Here is an 18,754-nt window from a genome sequence, read left to right on the forward strand (position 1 = left end):
TTTTTTGGCTGACTTACTAAACTGGGGTAGAGTAAGATTTTGAGAGGCTTCTTATTGAACTTGGGGATGGAGGAGCAATAAAAAATATTACAGAGTAATCCTACTTTTTTTGTCTTTCACTTTATTTGTAATTTATCTACGGACATGTATTAATTATAGCAAAACTGGAGAAGCTGATAACCTGGTGAAGGACAAGACTAATTTCAGCATGACCTGAATTGATTTAGAGCAATGGTGACTCTAGAGAAATAAGGTAGATACTTGCATTTACAAATGTAACTTATTAAACTGAATAAATGATGGAGGTATAAAATGTGGGTAGAAAGATGAACAAACAGTCTCCCTGAGAAGCTAGAAGCTGCTAGAGAGCAAGATATTTCTGCTGTAATATAACTGTGTTTTACAGATTCTAGACTCAACGATTCACAGATATACAGCTAACAGCGTAGCTATCAGGAGATGCTGCAAAATATGCTTGGTACAGGTAAATAGCTAGATCCAGTGGTGATCCTAACATGTCTGCAGTTACTGGAGTTAATATAGAAGCATAGCCCTGGAAACAGCTACAGCAATACCCTCTGATCTCAGAGCAGGCTGTTGGACAAGCTGCTTATTCAAAACACTGGTTCAAATCAAAGCCAAGTCTGGCTTAACCAGAAGTCCCTTCCATCTGTGGTTTTGTATTGGTGACCTCTGACATCAGTTATAGACAGTAGTTCAGCTCCTGATGACTGTCCACATTCCTGTAGTGATCCCGTTACTGAGACTTCGTTGGGAACTTTGACCTGGAGCAAAAATGTGGATGGGAAGTTCTTTTTGCCTGCAGCAAAGGTAAAGTGTGTGTCTGGGGAAAGTCTCAATTCCTGTCCTTCTGACCTTGCCTCATGCTCCAGGGAGTACCAAGGCTAGTACATTTGAGGAAGGAGTTGGGATTCAAGACCAGGCTGGATGGGGCTTTGAGCAACCTGGTCTGGTGGGAGGTGTCCCTGCCCATGGCAGGGGGGTTGGAACTAGATGATATTTAAGGTCCAAAAGCTGCAGAGATCAATGGTGCTCTCTGCTGTGATCTCAGCAGAAGATCTTGAGTGACTACTCCAGTTCCTGTAAACCCTCTCAAAAAAAAAAAAAAAAAAAAAAAAAAAGATGCTTTTCTGTTTTGTATCATATATGTAAATAAACTTGTGTTTTAGCTATGAAGAAGCGCTGCCTGGAAGGATGTTGATGTGGCCTGTTGTCTCCTGGATAACGTGCTCACATTTTTTAAAATATATATTCCCAACTCTGCTCTAATGGCTGTGCTTAAAACAAAACCAACCAAACAAAAAAAATACCTTTACATCTATTTCAGAGCTCTAATTGCTGGAAGTAAATAGTACTTATTATAGTACTGGGGGGAAAGGGAAGACTAAGTTTTCCTGACTCCGATATTGTCAATGTTCAGCTGAATCCTTTGCCAAGTCATGGGTTGAGATGAGCTTAAATCAGTGGTGTGCTGGGACATTTCTTGCCTACCTGCTAGCCTGAAACCCTTGTTCCCAAAGGCTTTCCCAGGAGACTGGTGTCTCCACATGCACTCGCTCCTTCCCTTTCTGGCTGTTCAGTTGAAACGGCGTAGCTGGCTGCCTAACCCTGCTGGTAAGGGCAGGATTTGGGGGAAGGTGCATGTGTCGTGCCAGTGTAATGGAGACTTTGCTCACTGCACGTACAAAGCAGCTCTGCTGGCAGAAAGGGAAACGAATGATCCCAACTCAGCAGGAGCCGCCTGTTGCTCGCCCCTGCGTGGGGAAGTCATTGATTTCCTGTGCTGCTAGGCAATTGCCTCTCCATTTTTCTCTGCCAAAAGCCTGAGCTCCCAGATGGCGTTCGGGGCACGATGATGGATTTCTTTATTGCTAAACTCAAGCTGTGAATGATTACTGGGAGGAAATCCATGGCAAATGCAAATTTTTTTTCCAGTAGTGTTTATAGTTGGGAACTTCTACTGTGACTCCTGTTGGAGCTTGGAAGTTTCTGGAAAAGCCTGTGTTCAGTGGTTAAATCTAACAAATCTGTAATTAAATCTTTCATTGCTAACTTGAAAAGCAATAAAATCTTAAAGCTCTGAGCCAAGAGAAGTAACTTACTGTAAGGATAAGAGAATAATGCTCTCCTAGGATTATTCTTTGGGAATATAACTTGGAAAAAGGCTATTCTGTACAGTCATCTCTTGTGAGTTATTTTATAAGGCCAACACTGGAATTGCCCATTCACGGGAAAAATTGACAAGTCCCATATATTGTTAGTGCAGATGGGCAATGAGGTATGCATGCTATTGTTGGGTACTATCATTAGATGCCTCAGGCTAATTAAAATAGAGTAGTAGCAGTCAGAGTTTTAACTGGGCATCCAAGTCAGGTGGTTGTCCTATACAGATAGTACACGTTGAGGAATTGAGCTTAAATGCTTCCCCTCCAACAGCCTGGTTAGTTGTGATGCTTTGATTTGTATCTCTAAAAGGCATTAATAAATATAATGCTCAGTTAAAAGGAATTTAAATGGTGGTCTATAAAATCTGGTGGCAATGTAAAGAACTTGTCTTGATGAGATGGGTAGTGCTTGGACAGTCAGTGCCTGAAGAAAGTTATGATTTCTAGTAGTACGTAGGTGTTTACTTTGGATTTCATGCATTTAATTTAGTTTTGTTAAAATGTATTTTTCCTTCTTACAAACAGGGTGACTAGTGGTTCATTTGCATTTCCTTATAACTCATGTCAGAACATGTATTTTGACTGCAGTGTTTCTGAAACTTGAGTATAATTTAATTTTTGCAAAAAGGGGCACAACATACAACTGTAATCTGATTGTATAGCACATCAGCACCCTGTATTTAGCGTACTCTGACACTTCAATTATTAATGATTTCTCAAAGCAGGATAAGTTTCGTACTGTGTCTAGAATACTATATGTGTATTTTTATGGATATACTTACTTTTTCTACTGGTACAAGGAACTGATGCTGTTTGTACTCTGGAGGAAGAGAGAGAATCACTTCTCTGTAAGATACCGATGGATCTGAAGAAGATGGTGGGACTTTAGAAAGTGTTTAGCAGTCTTACGAACTCAGGACAAAATTAAAACCTATCCAGCCTATCCAGGGGGAGGACTTGAAGTGTTCTTGCCAACTTTGCTGTGTAACAAAAATAAAAATAGAATGAATAGGTTTAATGGCTGCCTGTAGGAATTCAGATCATGAGGGCATGCTCTTACTGTGGGTATTACTCTTTTTTTTTTTTATTGTTTTTATTTATTTATTAAAAGGATAAGTGCATAAAAAGACATTTTTAGTACTGACCCTTAATATTCTCAGGTACTTGTGCAGAGAAGGAACACTTTCTCGTACCTAAAGTATGTCTTGCTTTGGTGTAGCTGCACCATTTCAGTTTGGGTTTTAACTTTCCCTTAACAGAAGGTGTCATTTTTAGTTTGATGTGTATTAAAATATGGTTTTGTACAAGGCAGTGTGTGGACACACAGTACAAAAATGAAGAGTGCAAGCTGCCCGTGGAGACAGAGCCTGGTTATTCTGTGGCAAGTTCAATTCTCTGGTTTTCTGTGTACCGATGCACTTTTAAAACAACAAAACCAAGACTAAAATGGTAGAATACTAATGATGGTCACATATAACAGCAAAGTTGTGAAATGGTGCAATTTTTAGAAGTGTTATAGTGTGTGCATTTGTACAAGGAATTTACAATTTCCATGTTTAGACAAAGACTAAAGTTTGGGCAAAAATGCTTTATAACCTTGTAAGTCCTCCATTTGCTTTTGGAAGAACAAACATCTGGTTTATAATGAGACCTTATTTGAACAGGTGGTTTGTTTAGCTTAACTAGATGCAATCATGCAAATTATTTTTTCAGTTTAAACACTATGCTGTGGATTTGACTCCAGACAGCTAAGTGGTCAGTGGCAGAGATATCAGAATAAAAGTGACTATCCCATTTTTTTTTTTAAAGAAATATTTTGTTTCAAATCAAATTACCTTTATAAATTTGAAATACAGCTAATGTTACTTAAAGACATATCTCACAGAAATGTGTGTGACAGGCATAGGGTAAAATGGGAGCAAGCCCCTCAATAACCTTGCTCTAAGCCATTAAAATAGCTTTTAAAAAATTGTGGCTGCAAGGAGAGGGAACATCACAGCGCTGGAAATCTTGACTCTTCTTTGGGTGGAATATGTTTTTGTTTTTTATTGGAACCCTACTCTAAAGGGGATATGTTATGATACAAACAAGCTCCCTTTCCTGTGGACTTCCCTCTGTGAGGCACCAAATACCTTTAGTTTTTAACAAGAACTTAATACTACTGTTTTAAGAAAGTACTCTCTCAAGAGAAAGCAAGCAACTGTTTGCACCTACACCTAAACTGAGCATGTGGGGTTTTTATTGTTTTGTTCTTAACAAGCAGAAAACATTTGGTAATAACATCTGTATTATTACCAAATTTACTACAGTAAATTCTTGGCCAAATCTACCCTTCTGTAGGACGGATTAAAGATCTCGAATGTCCTTCTCTAGACCTCGATTGTCCTTGGTACAGAAAAGCCTCCATAAAGCAAGGTAGGTGTCATTCATGAAAAGACATTCTCTACTTAACATTTGTGTAGCGTATGTTATACAACAATCTCAACAAAATGAATGTTAAACAAAACAAAATTTATGTGCAGCAAGTGACTCATTTTGTGTGTGCTCTGTAATTTTTATTCACATCAGCTTTTGTAATCAGTTCCATTCTTAATATAGAAGGCACATTTAATTTTAAGGGTGACTGGTTGTGCACGTTCTTCTTATTTGTTCTTCAGTTGTAGTTACAATCCACTTGAGATGCACGCAACTTAAAACTATTCCTAGTTTGAAAAATGTAGCCAATAAGTGCTATTTTATCTTCTGTATGACTTCTCTCGAGTGCAGTAACTTTAACTTCTCTCTTTTGTCGAAGGCTTGGGAGGTCTGTGCCAGCCACAGGCTCGCAGGGGTGGTGCTGGTTGCACACAGAACTACGGTGAATTTAACAGGGCAGCAACAGCTAGGAAAGCTTGTGCTTATGTTTTTGAGGTGGTACTTTAATATTGCACCTGGGGACCTGAAATCCATTGTGCTTCCACTGTACAAGCTGTTCCTTCCTAAAGGGCTTCTAATGTGAATGGTAGATGTCCATACCTCACAGAAAATACTAGTGCAGCTTAATTTTATAGTGGAAGTTTAGGGCCCTGTTTGGGAGATGCTAACAGACCACCGTGTTATGTAGCTGTGAGAGACACTCTCCAAGAACAAAGAGCAGCTCTCCAGCTTTTAATACACCTCCCTTTCCCTACTTCCTGCCTGCAGTATGTTTAATCAAAACCTTTTTCTTTCTCTGGAAGATGTATTATTTCTGGCTTTAGTATTCTGAAGGTGATTTTGGGGCAGGACTTAAAAGATGAGAATTTTTTTCAATACTGGGTAAAAGACCCCTTTTGAAGACATGCTAGGCAATTTTCAGTCAGTGATTTATTTGTTTTGTTTGGTTTTCAGTCTATTTCAGCAAGTGGTGATGGGCTCTGAGGGCCTGGGAAGATTCTTACAATTCATATTGAGAAAAGTGGACTTCATTACAAATTAGACTAGTAAGAAAAGGATCAAAATCTGGTTCAAAATCATTCAAATACATGCTAGGTAGACAGTTCGCTGGCGATTGGTGTTATCTTGGTGTTAGAGGAAAGCGGTGATAGGTCCTTGAACCCTTGTGACTCTGGGTAGGCTCTTTTGATGTCATGTTATGACATTGACTAACACTTTTAATTGTTACTCAAAGTCTTCTGTAAAGGAGTGAACAGAAGCCCATTCCTAATTGAAATCAGTGCGTTCGTTCATTTGTCTAGGGTCAGTTCCTATTAAGCTGAGACTGACAACTGTGTTGGTCCCTCTCTAGAAGGCCTCTCACAATAGAAGTTTCCAGCGTTGCTAACTGGTGTCCCTTAGGCTGTAGGCTGACTTTGAAAATTAAGAAGAGAAGGTGACATCTTCTAGAACCTTTGGATTGGCTTTCATGCTGTGCAAAAGAAAGCTGTTATTAAATGAAGAAGACTGAAAACTTGCATATCTGCTTTAGTATGCTTTAAATATCATGTAAGTTGATCTTACTGTCTTATAAGGATATACAGCCACTCATGAGAGAGTTTGTGCGCAGTCAGAAGCCTTTTTTAAGGAAGAGTAATTTCCAGCTCCTCATTGGCAGAGTATTATGTTTTGCAAGTGTGAAGAAGGGTGCCTCTGTGGTAAGGAGATGGTGTGGTCATTCAGAACTGTCAGTTACTAGAATAAGTGTCCTTTTCCTCTACATCTTGACTTTTTTTCACCGCTTTAAATGTACAATATAACTAAGAAGAGCTTCTCATCCAGTTAAGTATTGCTGACTAGTGGGGGAGGGTGGAGAAAGAGCAAATGTAAACATCCCCAACTATACGGTCTTGGTGGTGGTGGTTTTGGGCGTGGTTTTTGTCCTTGTTTGGTGAAAGAGGACTTGGAAAAGTGCTTTCAGATTTCTCTGATGATGCTGCACGACTGTTTTGTGGAAACAGGCGTGAGATTACTGTTGATCAATGAAAAGAGTTTCCACTGCTTGCTAACACACAGTCCTCCGGACTAGATAGGTTCTCTGTCAACAGCTGAGATCTTTTTGTAATCCTTTCAAATAGTAGTTGTCCTAAACTTTCTGTGTTCTGCTCCCGCTTGCTGTTAAGGTACTGTATTTCATGACTTTCACTGTATGAGCTGAGCTCAACAGTTTGAAGACTTTACAGTGTGTATTGTCAAACTGTCATGTTCACTGGGATTTTTTTTTACTGTCTGAAGCTGTTGTTGTTAGCAATATTTTTTTCATTGGCATAAGTAAGTGTGGTGTATATATTTCCTTTCTCTGAAGTGGTATGATGTAGTAAGACTATTTTAAAAAAAAACCCAAAAAACCAAAAAACCCAAAAAACCCCAACCCAGAATAAAAGACCAAACAAAACAGTAATGAATCTTGGATTTCCTGGGTTTTTTCTTTTCCTTCTAAAACTAGTTACAAGAGGAATAAGAATTTCCAGCCATTTAGCAGAATTCCAAGCATCATCAAAAGAAAAAAACATTATCCCCTCATAGTTTGTTTTTTTTCTAGTATATGTGTTTCTTTCCCAAGAAATTAAATTATACTATTAATAGGAAAATTTCTTAGTACTACATGTGGCTTATTAGAATTTAAATATTGGCTTTTTAATGTAGGCATTTTAGTATAATTTGTCCTTGGTTTGTTGTGCCTTGAATTTTCGCACAAACACTGGGAAAATCTTGATAATATCTCTGTTGAAAAAGTTAAGTTAATAAACTAAAAGCTGATAACTTTTTAATGAACATCAAGTTTGAACAGCTACCTGAGACTTAACTATGTTGATTACTTCTTTCTTTCTGCTTCCATTTCACTTCAAAAACTTTTTGCCAAACTGTTGTATAGAAGAAAATTCTTCCATGAATGATGAAAATTGAGAGGGCAAACTACATAAATATTCTGTCACTGGCTGTCTTTTTCTGTGAAACCTAATCCTTTCATTTTTCTCTACCTGTTTATAGGAACCAAGATTTTTAAATCACCAGAAAATGGAATTGATACTAGCAAAATAGTCCTAAAATTACTGACGGTGGAGGAAATGGTAGTGATAGCCCAATTTTGTACCTTGCTTTTTCTAATTAAGCTTTTATGAACTTGGTTTCTCTTCTTAAACTGCAGTCAATTGTGAAGCATCTTAACTTCAGTACTTTCCAGCTTCTTAAGCCATGCACTTTGCTGTCTCTTACAGTGAGTGCCAAGAAACACAAGTGTCTTTGGGTATTCTACCTCTTTGGTTTGGAATTGCCTCACATGGTTCTTTTTCCGCAGAAAGCAAGTCTAGGGCAATGATATACTTCTCAGGTGCTCATCCGGTTAATCAAGATGAATCCAGGTCTCTACCTTTAGAAAGCTGCTTTCTTAAATGAACCCTGCTTCATACAGAACTTGGAGATGCAATTCTGTTTCCTTGTTCTGTGTGTCTGAGGATTTCTCTTGTGAATTTCAGTACAAGTGGGACGGAGACTTAAAGGATGTTCAGGGATAACAATATTAAGTACTGTTAAATCGGTGATGTACAATGTATTCTGCCTCTTTACCCCTGCATTCCTCTTCAAGCTTGAAACTAATTTGTTCAATCCTGTAGGAACAGAGACTTAATCTCTCTGAATCTATGTCCCCAGTACTGTGTGCCAGTTCATGGAGGCAGAACATCCCGACTCAATCAGATTTAGGAACTAATACAATTACCAGTAGGTTAAAATATTTCCATTGTACTGAGTAAAGACAATAGTGTGCTGAAAATGGCTTAGGTTTTTGTAAATAAATCAAACGCTTTTGAGACTGTTTTCTAGATATCACTGCTTAATGGTATGTGACAAGGTGTATATCATATAGAGTTTGTTCTTGAATTTTATTAAGTATTTTCTGTTACATTTTCCCCAAAAAAACTTTTAAAGTAGGTCACACCACCTGCTAAAAGGAGATGTTTTTGCTTAAGAAGGCTGCCGAGGAGGGAATCAAGCTTCCTTCATAGGACTGAACTCCTTAAGTCATAGACAGAAGAGCAAAGAAGTCTTCAGGGACTTGAGGTATGCAGGACAGGGTATGGTACTTTACACACAGATAAAAATGAGCACAGGTGGCTGTAAAATTACCAGAGAAAAGTGAGTTTAAGTTTAGAAAGCAAGACAGAAGACTGCAGTATGCTCCCACTGGAACGAGCAAAGCATTATAGGGTTCTAAATTCACAGTTGGATATTGCTGATAATAAAACTCATGTTACGTAGTTAAGGCTGATTAGCTCTCCTGAATCAGTTGTTCTGGTGGATTTGGTTTTCCATTAAATGTTAGATCTCAGAAACTTCTTTTAAATAAAACTCCTCTGAGCTTTAATAGCTTCAAACTGTAAGAGACATTTACTCATCGAGTGAATGGAGAGTGAAATCTCAGTTTGAACTGCTTTTAATTATCTTTTTGGCTCAGTTTAAGAAATTATTTTCTCAAAGCTGCCAGACAGTAGGGGAAGATTTGGGGCATCTTGTGGAATAGTCAGGGTAGAGTGATTAAAAGTGAGGGAAGACAGACGTTGCCTGAAATGCACATGCTGACTTTTTAAATAAAAGAATGTTTGCTGTTTAAAATACCTTCACCTGCCTTCCCTTGCAGCCAGGTTATGTGTCTGTTTTCCATTAATTTGAATTGCAAACTGCAGCTGCTGCTATATAGCATGCATCCAAAAGCTAAACCTTTGACTCTTTATTCTAGTTGTGCCTGAAATATCCTGCTGTCTCATGTTCCCTTTCTTGATTTCTTAGCTGACTCTGAATCGTTTCTGTTTCTGAAGGTTTTCTAGGAGGCTCCTTCATTTTCTTCAAGTTTTTAACTACTAGTTTTGTGTATTTTGGTATTATCTTCTTTTTTATTTCTAGTCACAGATTTAAAATCTAGCAAATTTCTGAGAAATGGCACTTCCTTTGCAGTTTGTTCTGTGTGTAAAATGGTCTCCTGTGCACAACATCTAGATTCTATAGCCCAGCTCTTTTTGTTCTGTGTATCATGTATGCTTAAAATCAAGATTTCTTTAACCTTCTGCTGTTTCTCCATGTATGAAATGTGTTTGCATCTTACACCTACACAAAATCTGAGTTAAAACTAATGCAATATATGAACTGTTTAAGTGGCATACTTACATGCTCCTTGGAGAGGAAATAACTTTGAGAAGGAGGTGAGTGTAACACGTGTTGTGGGAACACTAGACACTGATAATGAGAAACCCTGTGTTCACATGAGAATAAACTCATGCATGCCACAATTCTGTCTTGATGCTTAAGAATAAAAAGGTTAAAAATACAGAAGCTCATGATTATGAAGAAGTTCATGTATGACATTTTGATTCTGATACAGAGTAGTTTTATCTTCTGTCCACTTCTTACTGTAGCTACATGAGCATGAATGGAGTTGGTGCCCCTGTGCGGGAATGATGGTGGTAGCAGAGTTTGCACCGAAGCAGTGGGCTTATGGTGAGAGCACCTGGAAAAAAAAGGCACCCTATAGTAGTCCATATTGCTATCTGAAATGCTATTGTATTTCTATTCTTTTATTTTTGCTACTTAAAAATACTTCCTGTGCTTCAGCACATTGTTTTCTATGTATTTGTGGAAAAGAAGGCGGCTTATGGGCTTTAAGGAAAAAACTGATACTTGGACATTTCAGATTCTAAACCAGAATGCATCTGTTCTGGGGCACATTGAGGAGCATTGCGAATACTCTGGAGGAATCTGTTTAAATAGAATGTGATCTTGATGAATTGGGAACACGGACTGCAATCAGTGTAAAATTTAATAAGGCAAATATGAAGCAGCTAATGTAGGAAAGAAACAGAGGAACAGAAACCAGATGAGAGTGCAGTACACATGATATGCGAAGGTTTTCAATGCAAGAAGTGTTGAACACTTCATTGCTGTGAGATCGTGCAAAAGCGTATGTGTGTAGGAGAATGGGACGTAAACGTAGGAAGTGTTTAGTGGTTGCGCAGTCGATTAGGATTTTTGAAAGCAGTTGTTGGCATCTGCTTTTTTTTTCATCAGGGATAGGCAAACTGAAATTTCTATACCTTATGTAAAGACAATTGGTCTATTATTTGTATTGCTTAGTATGGTGGGCAAAGATTGAGACAGACGTAGGATCTAAAGGGGTGAAATAGGAAGAACAAAGCTATTCTAACTCTCTGAGAACCAGGAACATTGATGCTTGAAGTTTTCACTTTTTTTCATGAAATTTAGCAACAAATAAACTTGAGATGAACATTCAGTCCATAGTATTGACATGCCAAGCAACTAGGTAAAGTCTCTCTGGGGCTTCATTTCTATAATACAAGATTGAAAAGAAATAAAACCTTTTATAGCCATGTATAAATATTCCAGTAGTTAATAAAATGTCTGACATTTTCAGTTAAAGTATTTGTCAAAATGGATAAATTTACCCAATAACTTTTGGTTTTGACAAAAAGCTACTCAGTTTAATTTTTTTAATCATTAAGACATGAGCAAGAAATAATGCCATGAAGCTAGAATTAATTTTAAAACATTTACTAAATTTTAAATGTGGGACTGAAAGAGCAATTGGGTAAAGTTGTATAGGAGTCGTCATAGATGAATGGTATTGGTAAGAATAGCAGCTTTCTGAAAAATCCTTTCAACCAAAATTTATTTAAAGTTTTATTTAAATCTTGTTTAAGCAGCAGCATTTAAATGTGGGGTCCTGATATATAACCTCTTGTGTTTTATACTTTGGTTGTTTGTGGGGGGAGGTGATGAGTGAAAGGATGAGACTTTCCTTCCACTGGCAAGTCTTCAATGACACTGTAGGAGGAGTAGCTTTTAAATGTGGCATCCCTGTAAAAAACCTAATCCTCCTATCTGCAGATGGAGGAGTGCTGTCCTAGAAAAGAAAATTAAGCTCTGGTTTCTCTTGTGCCGAGTCCAAGTGAATGCCAGTCATCTTTCACAGCATACAGTAGGAACTGCTCTCTTAAATGTTACAGAAGGAGAGGGAGAGGAACAACTGAATGTCACACTGTACCTCTGTAGTAAGAGGAAAGCTTTAGCAGTGCTTCTCTTGTAGGCAAATAATCAGACAGATCACTGAATTTAAGACGCTGGTGCTCTGAAAAATGACCTGTATTGTGGCTATATTGATTGAAGCTTTTCACTGCCTCTAGTTCCTCCCCTGGATAGGAGAGGTTCTCTCTTGCCTTTAGTTTCACGCTGCAGCACCTTTTCCTGCTGCAGCATTGAAACAGTAAGGTTATGATATTATGTACTCATCAATCTTTTTTTTTTTTATTGTTTTTTAAGCAGCCTGTCAAGACTTAACATCATTCTGAAATCCTGATATGACAGCAGACTTACAGCTTCAATTTTTCTCCCCCAAAAGAACCTAGGTAGAGTGTGTGGGAAGTTTTTGTATCCCAGAATCAATGGTAGTCTGTCTGGACAGTAAGTATTTCCACTCTTTGAGAACAAAGCCTCACTGAAAACCTGTACCAACTTTACTTAGCTTTTTTTTTCTTTATTATTTTAGATTACTTCCTGGAAATAAATCTTTAAAATTCATACAAAAAAATCCAAGTAGATTAGAAAAGGTGACAAGTCATTTTCAGCTTGTCAAGTAGAGCTGGAACAGTTCTCTGAGGTGCAGGGGATGTGTGCTGCATTAGAAAGAACAAAGATGCTACTTCTGCCTCTAGTCCTAGTCAAGGTTAGGCAGCAAATGCTGGATAACAGCTAAATGGGAGGCTTATGCAAAATAAGATTAAGACATTTTGCCATTAGTAAGGTGTACATAATTCTGTTTTAAATTAGTACTTAATCTCTTAGAAATACAGATGTATTTTAGCAGTGGACATGAAGATGAGCATGAGACTGGATAATCTGCCCTCCGTGGCAGGAGATAGAGAGAAGTTGAGGGGACAGTACAAAGTTGTCATGGATGATGCTAGTAGGCTGGAATGGTGAGGCTAAACAAAGCATGGAAGGAATAGCAAGGAGAAGGAAGTCTGTAGAAAGCAGCACAGAGCTACTGAGAAGAGCTGTAAAGATCACTCACCCTCTTTACACAAGAACCGGTGTTACATGTAGGTCAGGAAAAGGAACTGATTTACAATCCCATGAAACTCTCACAGGAGCCTTGGGAGTAAAAGGGTTATTGGTAGGCACTGCAGAAGGAGAAGCAGCTGCCTCCTAGCAAATTCCGAATAATACATCCTAAAATAGGAGTAGAGGGGTGCTAGAAGGGTAGATGCTCCTCCATTTCCAAAAATGTAACAAGTAATTTAGAGAGTTTTCTGCCATCTACATAAGCTGCGATGTATCCAAGTATTTATGTTAGATCTTTAGCAAATCTGAAAAAAATTGAATTGCATACATATCTCAAGAGTAATTTGGTGAAGCAGTATCTGAGGCTAAGTAAGGGATTTTTGAATAAAAATTTTAGCAGACAAAAGACTTAGTCACCTAACTTTGTTTTGTCTTGTTAGTCAAACCATAATTTGGCATTTTCTTCACTTTAGGCGACTCTTTTCTGTGTGACTTTGAAATATTCTGTAGGCTTCATGTTCTCAAACTTCCTCACTCAGAAAAGATGTAAGTGCTGTGAATAATACAATTCTGAGTCAACTGGCTAATGCTAACAAGTTTCAAGTATTGTGACACATCCTGCAATAGAATAATAAACTAAATTAAGCTGGGTTTTTTGGTACTGCTCTCATTCATAAAATTTCATGCCATGTGAAAACTCTCTTCAGACAACTTAGTTCATTCACTTTCTTCTAAACTGTCATATGGAGGAGAAATAAGACTCAGCTACTTACCAACATAGCAAAAGAGCTAGGCAAACTCTATTCTTGCTAGTTTTCTCCCTTCCTATAGGGAGGATGATGTGTGGGAAGGGGTGAGGAGGCAAAGGGAATGGTTTTGGGTTTGGAGTGTTTTTTCCTTTCCTCAGTAAATGTAAAGTGATTTCCTGAATGAGGATGTGATCAATATGCATAGAAAAAAGATTGTTCATTTTTTTTATTCTTTCATGAGCGTGCATAGTTCAGGTTTCATTCCTTCAGAGATGCCTGCATAAATCTTTGCTGCTCAGTAGTTTGCCCATCTGGGAAGGGCAAGTTTGAGCTCTTTTTTTGTGCCTTTGTACGCATACACCTGCAATTCAGTGCTCACATTGCTTCTCTCAAGAACAAATGAGGAGTTAGAATTTTTTCTGCTATTTTTTTTGTTTCTTCCAGTTGGTGTTGTCTGTGAACAGAAGCTTGGCATTGTGCTAAGTTATTTTTTCAGGTGGATTTTCACCCCCCATTTCTTCCTACACCTTGTTAGTGTGGCTCAGATTTCCCTCAGCTTTGTGAAGTTTGGTTCTGCTGGGTACTAGAATTGGGCAAAGCCTGCCTGGATTAGTCCTTAACCATGGCAGCTACCCTTATAAGGAAATAGTTTTCATAGGTGGGATAACATACAAGTGTCTTTGGAGAGGAAAACATTGCTAGAAAGTTTGGGGTGATTCTTCCCTGATCTTGGTCCATCACGTATAAATGCAAACCATCTGCCCCCTTGCTTCAAAATATTTCAGGCAGTGCAAAAAATTGTCACCAACAGAGTTGTCATCATAATGCTGCTGCTGATCTTTAGAGCTATTGAAATGTGTTGCTTTTGTATAAAAATGTCAAAGTCCTTGCTTTCAGAGGTACTGGGGAAATGTTTGTTCTTGCTTGTTTCAGAATGATGAAGGATCCTTAATCCAATGGATATTTTAGGATGAGGAATGAAGGAGCTCTTAAAATAAGTAGTAAACTGCATATTCTTGATTTTAACATATATCACAACAGCTACCTTGTTCCAGAAAGGTAATAGTTTGATGAAAAATTTGAGTTCTGATCTTTTCTGTGGGTAAACTGAATTCATGTAGGCAGTGAGGAATGGATTTGTCATTTACTGTTTTGAAAGTGTCTTCAAAGTATAATGCTGTCAGATATCCAGGTGGAGTTTTATTGACTGACTTCCGAAATCAAGGGGGGTTCGAGAAGACTTCTGATAGGACCATGTCTTCAGCAGAAGAGAATTAGGAGTGCCTAGTGCAGAGTATATCTTCACCTGTCTCTTCGAAAAGGGGAGAATGTGTAACGATGTGTTTCAATGGAACCACTTAACAGCCAACATGCTAATAAAAACTTCTTACACTCCTGAGATAGCTGGCTAAGTTTCTTGCATTTCTGTTGAGTGAATTTGGTCTGCGCTTCTGCTGTTTGGTGCCTAGTTAAAGGAACTCAAATTCCTCATGTCTTCTTTTATATTACTGGATTTCTCCAAGGCTAACTCAAAAGTTACTGTAGCTCTGTTAGAGCTCCATCGTAGAGGGAACTTCACAGACAATACTTGGTACACCAACCCTTCAACTTACAGAGATTAAATTTTAACCTCTCCTTACTTGAAAAACTCTCTGGAGAAGCTATGTGCAGTAGTATTTGTCAGGTTGTTGGCATGAGTCTGTCTGTGGTGGGAAATAGGCTGTTGGTGCATAATGTAATGCACTGGAGCAACTTCTTAAAAGCACCCTATAGCTAAGAAGTTATTTCACTATTGCATTAAAATTAATGGAATCTGTGCAGAATTTGTTTGGTTGTTTATATAGCAGGTAAGGTGTTAAACTAAGGGAACTCAGGGAAGTGTTCATTTGGGATGTATTTTTTTTTTCCATAATGGATTGATATGCAGTGTTTCTCCAGAGCAGCTGCTTTCCTTTATCTCCACAGGGTTTTACACACCTGACAATCTTGGTGATAATCACCACTGAGAACACTGCTTTTCACAGTTCACTGAACAGCTGAGGATGAGTACAGTTGTATGACTGATTTCTTTGATTTGCAGAAAGCATCGAGAGGATGCATTTTCTTTTAAACTTGCCGATGTCTTCAGTTCCAGTCTAGTTTCCCATGGCAATAAAGTGTATTCACTCTTTATTTCAGTCCTTGCCTAATGCATTTTGAATCTATGTGTCTGCTTAAGTCAAGCTTGAAAGAGCCATAGCAATTTTGAAACAGTTCCAATAACTTTATGGAGTTTTATGGCTGACTAAAACAGGTTCCAGTTCACGCTCTTGGTTCTGCAAGTGGATTTTTCCCCTTGTGGAGGTGGGGCAGCCAGGACTCTTGTCACTGCTGTTTGGCACCTGGTCAGTAACAGATAGTTACTGCCTAACCCGAACTCTCGGGGGGTGTCATAGTGAACTGGAGAGAGCTGAGATTAATGTAGCAGGAGGAGAATTCATCCTGCGCCCGTGGGTGGGAACCTGCCATCAGTCAGTCTGTGTCTCTGAGCAAATGTACTCAGGCTCTCCGCAACATTCTTTCTCTTGAGTATATCATACTGAGGAATTAAGTTGCCTTGCTAGGCAGCTGAATATACTAGTTTTCTCTTTGAAGAGAGGACTCATTATGGTGGTTTCCTTTCCTGGGAATGCAGCATGTGGTGGGGTTCTCCCCTGCTGCTCCTTGTTCACTAGCAAAAATGTGTGCCTTGAGCATGCTCTCCACACATGCACATATGCAACATGTAAACGTGGTTAAAAAGCATTCAGGAGACGGTCTCTGGCATCTCTCTAATTGCTAAAGAAGATAAATATTTGTTAATGAGTAAGAAACTTGCATATACATTCTTTAACTGAAGTGAGCTATGATGTGCACTTTTTTTCCTGCCTTTCCACTATGTGAATACTTGCTTTATCCAGCTTGCAAGTGTTCCCGACACACCCCTCGACAGTCGATCTGTGCCCCTTCCCCTCAGCCCTCCTCCTCCCTGAAAGAGAAAACACTGGCTGAACTGGGAAATGTTCTTCTTCAACTGCAGTATAAATCTTCAGGTATATTTGCCAACTTGAATCAAAGGGAGAAAGGGGCTACTTGCTGCTGATGCAGTGAAACATTAGTTTTCTATAAATCCAATTTTACAGGAATAATGAAAATTCCAGTTAGTAATTTAGTATTTTCATTCTTTTATTTTTTTTTAATGATGGGAATTCTGTAGGAAGTAATACAGAACATACCCACCCTAGTTAGGGTTGCATATACAGTTGCTTTGTTTCAGAGTTTTTATAAATTAGTCTTTCCCGTTTCCGTGGCAACTCAGTTGTCTGCATCGGTTGCCAAGGAACAGCTTCTGCTGCACAAAGGACAGGGACACTGCTACAGAGTGATTTCATTCTTGGCGCTAATAGACAGTGGAAATTAAGCTTGATATTCGATGGAGAATGGCCTCCATATTGACTGTTAGCAGGAGCTTTTTTTTAAAAAAAGATGTATAATTGAGGTGTTTTTAGTTCAGCCTTCACAAACCTGCTGTTATATGCAGCTACAGGGCTCCTGTGGAAAGGTGGTGTAGTTGCATAAACGTATGGAAAATGCATGTTTTCAGGACGGCTTAACCAACCATACAATAAATTGGGTTATAGTCTGATTAAGAAAAAAAAAAAGTTTTTACAGTGTAAGATAAAGTCTCAGTTCTGTGATTTGCAGAGAGCAATTAGATGTTGTCATTCTACATATCCCAACAAAGATAGGTTTAAAAGTGAGCACTATTAGGATCACTGTTGGACACGTGGCTCCCCAGGCTCTCTGGAACTCTAAAAGTATTTTCTTATTTGACCTCTGGTAAAACTACAATCTGGATTCCCATCTGATTTTTCTTTTAAGAAGCACAAACTGACACCTGTCATCAGTTTGTCAGTTTTCTAAAATGAATGCAGATAGAGGGAGCATATTGTGAGTCATGATTCTGCGTTAGTGTAACATTTTATTTTTGAGGCTGCTTTGCAGCCATCAGTTCTATGACTGTGAATTTCTGAGTGTGTGGTCTCAAAGTAGCTAAAGAATTAATTTGGAATTTGTTACAATATAATATATGTATTTTCAAAGGATAATATTAATTTTCTTTTTAGCTTTGTAAGTAGTGATCAGGACAAAACAGTGTACATAGCACGTAGACATGCTGGTAAATCCAGTTCTGTGCAAGTGAAAGAATGAGAGAATTGGGTTCTTCCTTAGAGGCTGGTGTAGATACAGAAATAGGGTATTTTGATCTTAGTATAGAATCTGTAGCTCGGATTTAGTCTACCTCCTCTCATTGATTGTCTAATGAAGTGCCATTACTATACAGTGTTACGTGAGTGCTACTCATCAGTGGGTTTTGAGTCAATTAGTATCTGGAATAGCTGTAAGGATGGTGAAGTGAGTATTGTATAATACAGAGTAGTTCATTATATGCAGAAATGCAGATACTCCTGTGAAAGAGAAAAGCTATTGCTGAATATTGTCTGCTCACAGGTGTGTAAGGAAAGAGGCCAAGAATAGTTCCTTTCTCCTGTAGCTAAAATACCAGGAGGACTTTGCAATCACAATACAACTTACAGAGTACAAGGAGAAGCTGAATGATTAGAAATTTGATAACTCTAGTTCCGTGGCTTAGGCAAAAAGCTACATTACCTGCAGCCACTTTGCTTTCATAGGCACTGAGCAGGACACGGCCTCGTAGGGTAAGCGTGGCTGAAAAGCGCTGTTACTACTTTCTAGTTTTTGGATGCTTTTTAAAGCCCTTTGTCACCCAGTACTAGCCCTGCTTTCATGATCTGGCATGCCTGCAGGCGAACTCAGAGGAGTTCATTTGGACTTGATTTAGCTTAGTTTAGAAATACTTCGGCCTTGGAAAACAGGAGTTGAGTCTCAGAAGTGAGTCAGTGCTTCTGCATGGTATTCCCTGCTTGATGGGTTACTGACTGAAGTGCAGTTTTAACTCTTAACACCTTTATTACAGAATTTACTATTTTTTTATTTCTGATATAAGTGGAGAAGTGCTCAAACCTCTCTTGTGTAGTTGTAATAAAAATAATCTGTTGTTTCATAGTGAGAAAGTTTGTAAGGAAAGCTACAGTGCAGTCAGCACAGATAAGCCTACTGGAAATCAGCGTGAGCATTAACTTGACTTAGATTAAAGTTTGAAAAGCTAGGTACTGGATTTCAAATATTGTATTACACCTTAAGCAAACGAAATACATTTTGTAAGGTATGAATAAAGCAGTGGGTATGATGGTGGTA

The 18,754-nt window shown here is 38.4% G+C and overlaps 1 protein-coding gene across 7 annotated transcripts in view; it reads left to right on the forward strand.

Annotated features, from left to right (window-relative positions):
- The window catches only part of DCLK1 (doublecortin like kinase 1), a 248,884-nt gene that overhangs the window by 10,338 nt on the left and 219,792 nt on the right, over positions 1 to 18,754 (forward strand). The gene's annotated exons all lie outside the window — the stretch shown is intronic.

Source organism: Numenius arquata, chromosome 1, assembly GCF_964106895.1.
Source record: "Numenius arquata chromosome 1, bNumArq3.hap1.1, whole genome shotgun sequence".
In the NCBI taxonomy this organism is placed as follows: Eukaryota; Metazoa; Chordata; class Aves; order Charadriiformes; family Scolopacidae; genus Numenius; species Numenius arquata.